Source organism: Dioscorea cayenensis, chromosome 2 (assembly GCF_009730915.1).
Source record: "Dioscorea cayenensis subsp. rotundata cultivar TDr96_F1 chromosome 2, TDr96_F1_v2_PseudoChromosome.rev07_lg8_w22 25.fasta, whole genome shotgun sequence".
Classification (NCBI taxonomy): domain Eukaryota; kingdom Viridiplantae; phylum Streptophyta; class Magnoliopsida; order Dioscoreales; family Dioscoreaceae; genus Dioscorea; species Dioscorea cayenensis.
Window position 1 is genome coordinate 1,733,614 of NC_052472.1, and position 10,038 is coordinate 1,743,651.

General features: G+C 44.5%; 1 non-coding gene across 1 annotated transcript; it reads left to right on the forward strand.

Annotated features, from left to right (window-relative positions):
* Positions 1-8,010: 8,010 nt before the first annotated feature.
* LOC120281755 lies at positions 8,011-8,117 on the forward strand. Its single transcript, XR_005542780.1, has one exon. It is a non-coding gene; the product is annotated as a small nucleolar RNA R71 (small nucleolar RNA).
* Positions 8,118-10,038: the final 1,921 nt, after the last annotated feature.

A 10,038-nucleotide genomic window follows, 5' to 3' on the forward strand; every position in this document is an offset into this window, starting at 1 on the left:
GATACTCTAAAACCTGGTAAATCTATCATCACATCTTACGCTACTCGTGACGGATAGCCTGAATGTCATCCTCCATAGTCTTAAATCTAGAGTCGAAGTCTGATGGGAATGAAGTGCCAGGAGGGTCCTGAGTGGGTGCTCCATCAGATTTGGACTCTGACTCATCATGGTTATGCTGACTGGATTCTCCTGCGGTCAAGTGTGAAGCAAGTCTGCATATGCCACTCTTTTTCTCTAACAAACCAATTGCTCGCAAGACAAGCGCTCCAAGAGGTGTCACATCCCAGACTATAGTCATGGCTCGAGTGCGGTCCAACAAATTCATACCGCGGATTAATCTTGTGATATAGGGCCTTGCAAGTAACAAGGTCTCCTTGCGTATATCCCACAAGTGCACGGGTGTGTCGAAGTAATAATCCCGGGTGAGCGGGTATCGAATCCACAGGGAGTAGGGAATAAAAATACTTAATTCGATTCTTAGCTATGTGAGAGATCAATGATAATGAGTGTGATAATGATTCAATTCTCAACAATAAAAGCAGCAAGAAAGAGAGCAAAAGTAAAGAAGGGGGGTAAGGCAATCGATAAAGATAGGGTACCCGGATAATGCTCTGCCTAGGATATTTGTTTCAAGTGCAAGAACCCTCTATTATGCTTCCTAATCAATGCAATGGTGAGTCGTGGAAATCCATAATTACATAGTCCCAAATCTAAGGTCTACTATGCCTAACTCTATACATATCCCGGAGGAGAAATTGTCCAAGTGATAAATCTCTTCATAATTATAGACCTAACCCTTTGGTCCAGGTGGAAGGTGCCTAACCACAATTGAACCCTAGATACTAAGATCACCTTAATGCTTCACTCCGTTGCATGCGCAACTAAGCACCAGCGGAAGTTCATCCCTTAGACCATTCACTCTATTATAGCCGAAAAGAACTCGAGGAACGGAGGTAGAATCTATCACGCCGGAGAGGAAAGGGGACGCTCCTGTACCTCTCGACTCACCCTCTCAACCCTCTCCAACCTAGCTTTGTCTAATGCTCGTGGTGTGTCACTCACTGACAATGTTACCAACAAGAACTCTCAACCCTAGTGTCACTCTAGGGGAAATGTTCATACAATCAAGCATTCAAGGTTGGAACTCACAATAAACATCAATTTATTGAAAGCATAATAAAGAGGTTCAAAGAAACAAATACATCCTAGGGTTCACAATACCCGAGTACCCACTAGGGGTTTAGCTCTCCATGGAGCTAAGTACAATCAATGAAATAGAATGTAAAAGCAATGAATCCATAAAGAAACCCCCTCGATGGTCGTGTCGATGGTCTTGTGGAGAGTCCTCTACTCATCGTCCAAGGATTCCCTCGTCCGGTATAGGATACGCCTCGACGGAAGCTCCCCTACCAACCTTCTTCCTAAGGAATGACGATGTCAGAGCCGTAGAACCTCTCCAAAGCCTTGGCCAATACCCCTCGAAACCCTAGCCGAAGCCCTCTGGCAAGTTGGGGAAAAGATGGAGAAAAGAATACCAAAATCGGGGCTGAATCGATTTTAAATAGGGCTGGAATTGGGCGACTACAGGGGCGTGGATGCTCTACGCGCCCGTGCAGAATTTCCACACGGGCGTGGATAATTTCCACACGCCCGTGTGGATTCTCTGTTTCTCTGGTTTCTCGGCCGCCTGTGAACAGTGCTGCTACAGTACGTACTACAATGTTGCTACGGTATTCGACCTGAATAGCTTCCCAATTCCATACTTTTATCGGGGTAACGCAAACGGGCACACGTTCATGTCGTGGATCACTTGCTTCTTCAATGGTGTACACGTTGGTGGAGCTCTTGTTCTATGTGCATAAGTCGGAATGCTCGAATGTGACTGCCTTAGTGCCCCTCCAAATGGATATGCCCACTCGAATACGAGGAGGTTGGCACACACTCTAGCATCTCACACCTGACCTATGTCTTCGCGTTTGAACCTTAGCAAGATTTCCTCTAAAATTGGTGCATTATGATCCACATTAGCCTATTTCCTTCATACTCGGCCTCACAACCCTACCTGCAGAAAAGTAACATAAAAACACATATATTAGTGTAAAACCCGAGAAAAGTAATGCTCAACATAAGAAATGATCGCTTCACATTTTTATCGCACAAGCACTTATCAAACTCCCCCACACTTACGCTTTTGCTTGTCCTCAAGCAAAAATTAAAACGTTATGTGCCTCAATGAAGAAAATATTTGAGGTGCTTGGCCTTAGGTTCACCAAAGTATACAAAGAGAGCATTCTACAAGTGAGGGAAATTTCAACACTAAATGTGAAAAATCGAATCTCTAGATAAAAACTTGAATAAAAAAGGACAACAAACCCGAAATCATGAAAGTGTGTGGACTCACTCAAGTCAACCCAAGGTATACTCCTCAAAGCTCTAAGTATAAGGGACTTATTTAACTGCACAAGTGACAACAATTTCAAAGATGGTAGTAGCTTCACACATCCTCTAAGGTAGCCCTTTCCAAAGCGGCCGCTAAGGTGGCTTTCACACTTTCGAGGTGGTAGCTCTTTCTACCCGAGTGGTAGCTTTCACTCATCCTATGAGATAGCTCTTTCTCTCATTAGGGCATAGCTAGTATCCGACTTATGAGACTAGTTTCATACTTCATAGGTGGTAGCTCTTTCCACCCAATAAGCACAAATAAACAATAAAACTATTTTGTTCCTTCTTTTCATTTTCATCATTTTTTTTTGAATTTAGCACAAGAAAATAAACATAACTAGTCCCTTTAACATCGAACATGAGTTTCCAATAAAGTTCAAAGAGTGAGTAGTGCACTAAGTGTAAATCGGGAAAAAATTCCTAGAAATTCAAGCAAGAACTAGAGCATGAAAACATTCAATGTTAAAATTTTTCCTAAACTCCAGAATACAATCCGTGCAAGTAAGGTGAACCGCCATTGGCTATGTGAGCATATATCAATCAAGAACAATAGAAAAGATGTGTGCATTATGAAACTCCCCCCACCCCACACTTAAGTTGTACATTGTCCCCAATGTACACATGCAAGCTCACTCAAAATATAAATCATTCAAAAGCAAATGCGGGAGAAGCAATCAAAACAATACTCCCCTGACTCCTAGTGTGGCGTTTGATGAAGCTAGTTCGTTGGGAGTAGTGTTCCAACGGGTTGTGAAGCTCACACGGCCAAGTAACTCAGTACCTTGGCCGTGCCAATGACTAAGTCTCAATTCCCCAAGAAGACAAAACCATCTGCACGCACACACGAGGGGGTTCAGTGAAGCTCAATAAAGAGAAAATAAATCTAGTGTATATAAAAGATGAAGCAATGAATAAAACTCGATGATGCAAAAAAAAATGAAAATAAACTTAGAAGGAGAATCCTTTCTGAGTGAACAAGTCTAAAAACAAGAAGAATAAAATAAAATGCAAGAAAAGTAAAGGAAAGGAAAATCAAGTGTCGGTGTCGCTCTCAGGCGCCGGTGCTGCTGCAGTTGCTGGTGAAGCACATAGTGGGTCTACCGGTGCTGGGGTAGAGGATGGAGGTGCTAGAGGAACTGAGGGCGTCGGAGGAGTCCTCGGCCGCAATACAAATGATGAGGCAACGTCTCGCTCTAAAATCTGCTGTAACACGTCGAAATGCGCCATGAACTTTGTGTACTGAGTAGCCTGCGTAGCCCTAATCTCAGCAATTTCTGCTCGAGCCTCAGTCACCTCTGCCCGTATCACTCCCAAAGCGCTCTCGAGCCTCTCAAACCAATCATGGGCTCGAGATGATGGAAACGTACGCACGGGGGGTGGTTCCTCTGCCACTGGAGATGTCTCGGTCTCCATCGGTGCTGGTTGGGGCTCGGGAGCGGGCTGAGATTCCCCAGCTTCATCCTCGAATGGTATGTTCAGCACATAAACACCATTTGAATATTTTTGGACTAACCCCATGAGCCTCATTGTCTCTAACACAAGGGGTGCTGGTATTATCGCCTTCTCGGTTCTGCTGATTTTGTCTCGCAGACCCATCCCCACAATGAGTCTATTAATATATGGACCTGAGAAGATGACACCCAATCTGGGATATTGTCCATGATGCTTCAGATACTCTGCTAAAATATGCCCCAGATGGACTGGTTCATTACAAACCATGGAGTACAAGAACAGAAGCTCTTGCTTGTTGATGACTCCCGTGCTATCACCGCGACCATTCACTGACCTGCTTATGATGGCGTCCCTGTAACTAGGTTGAGATAAACATGAGGCCTTAGACACTCCTGGTTCATATCGCCCCTTTCCACATAGTAATGTATGCGCCTCAATGGGAGATAGACCTGACATGTCAATTGCAAGATTCTCATACTCCTCAGTTTCAGTATACTCTTCATCATATAGACCAAGTCTAGTGGAAAACTGTGTGACACTCATACTATGATGTTGCCCAAGGACTCTGAACTGAATAGCGCCGACACTATCAAAATGAGCATAAGAGCGGTCGAACTCAAATGAAGCAAGTACAACCAAAGTGAGTGTGCGGATAGCAGGATCATGAATATTCAATAACTTGTGCCAATTACCGACCAATAATAATTTCTCGACCTCGTCAGCCATGTCATCCGCTAGCTGTACCTTCCTAAGTAACCCAACATCCGGGATTCGCGTTTGACCAAATTTAAGCTTCTCTAACCGCTCAAACCGAGCTTATGCGCAGGGAGTGTGAATTAGATGACTTCCAGCTCAGGGGCACGCTTTCGAGGACGTTTAGCAACTGCTTTCTTCGATTTGGTGGCCATACCTGCATGTATTAAAAAGAAAATCAATCAGTTCCATTCAGACTGCAGGAAGATAACAACACACAGCCGTGCGGAAATTCCACACGCCCGTGCACATCCACGGGGCATGGAAAACGCACGACCCTTGTAGCCAATCTCCATGCCACACTCTCTATCTCAATTCCAGATCGTCTTAAAGACAAATCATAACAATTTTAACAAGAAGACGGTGTGTATTATCCATTTCAATCGTGGGTAATCAGTTAGATTCAAATGAAATCGAAGAAGAGAGAAAATTAAGGCCTACCAATGAGCTGAACCTAAACACCCCTACAATCCACATAATGCATAATCAATCGATTCGAGGATGACAGTAGGAGGGGATGAGAATGTCGGAAAAATGCTCTTTGGGCGGCTTAGGGTTATTTGAGGAGAAAGGTGTGACTGTTGTATTGGGAGAGTGGACGGTCTTTTAACTCCTGGAGATCCACACGGGCGTGCGGGAATCATCCATGCCCGTGCACCCTCAAACAAAGGATTCACAGTGGTAGACGCACGTCCCTGTGGCCTCGCATGATATTCGAGAAAAATATTATACACGCCCGTGCGGACATTCCGCACGGCCGTGGACATTCACATGCCTAACTCACAGGGGCGGTCACACGCCCCTGTGTCTTCTCGGAATAGAGAAGACCCTCTGCAGATTTTCGCACGGGCGTGTGGAAATTACCCACGCCCGTGCATTGTTCACAAAGTTACCCACAGGGGCGAGTCCACGCCCCTGTGTGCTCTCGGAAAAATCCGCCCAACTCTGTAGGAATCCACACGCCCGTGCGGAAATTACCCACGGGCGTGTGACAGTCACATGGTCGTTCACAGGGGCAGCCGCACGTCCCTGTGCCTTCTCTGGATAAGCTCGCAGTATACACCCATGGTCGTGTGGAAATTCCACACGCCCGTGTGTTTTCTCTGGATGACTTAGAAAAAATCTGCAGGCTCGCCAGAAAATTTCTGAACATGTTTACACACTCAGAGCCTGCCCTATTATGCAAATTTTACCAGTGAAAAACACAAAATAGAACCCAAACGACCAAACTTTCGCCAATTCCTCATAAAGCACATGATGACTTTAAAAACCCACAATAAAATCGCAGCACAAGTATCTAAAAATTCAGACATCAACACTTAACGATTTATTCATGCAAATGAGATTAACTAAAAGATAAGAAAACAGTAAACACTTAGGTTGCCTACCAAGAAGTGCTTGTTTAGCGTCACGTATCTTGACGTATCTTGTCTTACCTCACGGGGGTTCATGAATGAAAGTCGCCCTCTTACCCATGGCTTGGAAGCATGATGTGCAAAGTCTCTTGAGGGTAGAGGGTGTATTATCGGGCTTCGGACCACCTAGCAATTGTTCATCCAACCTTCTTGGTTCATGTGCGTCTCCAACAGTCTTGGAGTGTTTTCGGTGGCGTCTCCTAGCCCTTTTCATTTTCCAGAGCACCTTCTTCAATATCCCTGGGGTAGATGTTACTTCTTCAGTCGACCCAAGCATCATTACTTCTTCATTGCTCTCCTCTTGGTCGAACAAACCTTCATATGGATCCAGGTTCAACATTTCTTGCATGTATTCATCAACAAGCTTATCAGTAGTGTCTAGAAAATACAAAGTGTCATCAAAATTGAGAGATTGTCGCATGGCTTCAGCAAGGCGGTAAGTGAGTTTGTCATCTCCAACTCTCAATGTGAGCTCTCCGCCGTCCATGTAAATCAATGCTTTGGAAGTCCGCAAGAACGTTCTCCCAAGTATCAAGGGTACATCTGCATCCTCATCGACATCTAGCACTACGAAGTCAACTGGGAAAATGTACTTGTCCACCTTGACAAGAACGTCTTCAATGATACCTCTCCGTTGTCGTACCATTCGGTCCGCCAATTGTAAAGTCATCCGAGTAGGCCTAGGCTTTCCCAAGCCTAGCTTTTGGAAGAAAGTGTATGGCATGATGTTGATACTTGCCCCTAAATCCGCCAATGCCATTTCCTCACTAAGTTACCGATGTTACACGGAATGATGAAGCTTCCCGGGTCTTTCTTCTTGTTTGGCATGTTCTTTTGCAGCACCGCCGAGCATGAAGCATCTAGCACCACTGAAGCACTCTCCTCCAACTTCCTCTTGTTAGTCAACAAGTCTTTTAGGAACTTTGCATACTTAGGCATTTGAGCTAATGCCTCCACAAAATGAATGTTGATGTGGAGTTGCTTGAATAAACTCAGGAACTTCTTATACTGTTCATCCCCTTGGTCATTTTTCAATCTAGAGGGATAAGGGATTCTTGGCTTGAAAGGTGGGGATGCCACCTCTTTCTCTTTCTTCGCTCCCTCCTCAACCTCTACAACCTCGGGTGCGTGTTCTTTCGGCTTCTCACTCGGAAGCCTCCCTTCAACCTCATGACTTCTCAAAGTGATCGCCTTCACATGTTCTCTACGGTTGGTTTCTGTATTGCTTGGTAAAATTCCATGTGGCCTTTTGGAGAGAGACTTCGCAATTTGCCCCACATGATTTTGAAGGTTCTGCAAAGAAGCGGTGTGGTTGCGAAGTGTAGCCTCGACTGATTCAAACCGTGTATTTGCAGATTGAACAAATCTAGCCAAGTGCTTCTCTAAATCCGTCATTCGGGTTTCCAAGGCTGAAATTCTGTTTTCCACTTGAGGGGCTTGTTGTTGTTGTTGGAAACCCGGTGGCCCCATGGCCTTTTGTGGTCCTTGATTACTCCATGAAAAGTTAGGATGATTCTTCCAACCTGAATTGTAAGTATTGCTATATGGGTTCCCTTGAGGTCTCATGCCATTACCTACAAAGTCAACATTTTTCACTAAAGAAACATCACCAAACGAGATCGGGCAATCGGAGGGAGCATGTCCTCCATCACAACCGGTGCAATTGGTCATGGCCGTAACTCTATTCGAAGCTATGAGATCTAGCTTCTTACTCAGACTCTCTACTTTCACCGCCAATGAGGTTACCGCATCAATTTCATGGATACCGGCCATCTTTTTCTTCTCCCTAGCATTCCATTGGTAATTATTTAACCCCATTTCCTCAATTAATTGACGAGCCTTATCGGGGGTTTTGTTACCTAAGGTACCTCCTACTGCCGCATCTAATAGTTGCCTTGTACTCGGGTTCAAACCATTGTAGAAGGTTTGAACAATCATCCACTCCGGGAATCCGTGTTGCGGACATTTTCTCAGGAGCTCCTTGAACCTTTCCCATGTCTCAAATAGAGACTCCAATTCCAACTGAACAAAGGACGAGATCTCATTCCTAAGTTTTGCGGATTTTCTGGGAGGAAAATAACGGGCTAGAAAAGCTTCTACCATCTCCTCCCATGTAGTAATAGATGCTCTAGGTAATGAGTGTAGCCACTACTTCGCTTTCCTTTTCAAGGAAAATGGGAAGGCTATCAATTTGATGGCATCATCTGTCACCTCATTTATCTTCAGCATATCGCATACCTCGAGAAAGCTCTCTATGTGACTGTTTGGATCCTCATCGGCCAAACCATTGAATTGTGCGAACTACTGCAGCATATGGATGAATGCCGGCTTTAGCTCGAAGTTCTGAGCTGTAATCGGGGGACGCACAATACTCGATTGTGTCCCCAACACTGAAGGTCTGGCATAGTCGGATAGTGTTCGTTGTTGCTCATTCTGTCCTGCCATGTTTTTAGATTCCTCTCCTTCCAAATCAGCTGAATTATGCTATTCTTCCATAGGTTCTTTCCCTTTTCTTCTAAGTGTACATTCAAGATCAGGGTCTCCTTCAATCAATATTGATGGATTCCCTCGGGTCATAACCTGGAGCTACAACAAAAAGAAAGAAAAAGAAAATCAGAATGATGATAGAATAAGAAGATATGAAATAGAATGTGTGGTGAAATAGCTAAGAAAACAAAGAGCAAAGTATCTCTAAACGCCTATTCCCCGGCAACGGCGCCAAAAACTTGACAAGGTCCCCTTGCGTATATCCCGTAAGTGCACGAGTTTGTCGAAGTAAAAATCCCGGGTGAGCGGGTATCGAATCCACAGGGAGTAAGGAATAAAAATACTTAATTTGATTCTTAGCTATGTGAGAGATCAATGATAATGAGTGTGATAATGATTCAATTCTCAACAATAAAAGCAACAAGAAAGAGAGCAAAAGTAAAGAAGGGGGGTAAGGCAATCGATAAAGATGGGGTACCCGGATAATGCTCTGCCTAGGATAATTGTTTCAAGTGCAAGAACCCTCTATTATGCTTCCTAATCAATACAATGGTGAGTCGTGGAAATCCTTAATTACATAGTCCCAAATCTAAGGTCAACAATGCCTAACTCTATACATGTCCCAGAGGAGAAATCGAACAATCTCAACACCTCGCACTCGCATAGAATTGCAATGAGCTCTCGAGATTCCAAGTGATAAATCTCTTCCTAATTATAGACCTAACCCTTTGGTCCAGGTGGAAGGTCCCTAACCACAATTGAGCCCTAGATACTAAGATCACCTCAACGCTTCACTCCGTTGCACGCGCAACTAAGCCCCAGCGGAAGTTCATCCCTTAGACCATTCACTCTATTATAGCCGCAAAGAACTCGAGGAACGGAGGTAGAATCTATCACGCCAGAGGGTAAAGGGGACGCTCCTGTACCTCTTGACTCACCCTCTCAACCCTCTCCAACCTAGCTTTGTCTAACGCTCGTGTTGTGTCACTCACTCACAATGTTACCAACAAGAACTCTCAACCCTAGTGTCACTCTAGGGGAAATGTTCATACAATCAAGCATTCAAGGTTGAAACTCACAATAAACATCAATTTATTGAAAGCATAATAAAGAGGTTCAAAGAAACAAATACATCCTAGGGTTCACAATACCCGAGTACCCACTAGGGGTTTAGCTCTCCATGGAGCTAAGTACAATCAATGAAATAGAATGTAAAAGAAATGAATCCATAAAGAAACCCCCTCAATGGTCATGTTGGTGGTCTTGTGGAGAATCCTCTACTCATCGTCCAAGAATTCCCTCGTCCGGTATAGGATACGCCTCGACGGAAGCTCCCCTACCAACCTTCTTCCTAAGGAATGACGATGTCAGAGCCGTAGAACCTCTCCAAAGCCTTGGCCAATACCCCTCGAAACCCTAGCCGAAGCCCTCTGGCAAGTTGGGGAAAAGATGGAGAAAAGAATACCAAAATCGGGGCTGAATCGATTTT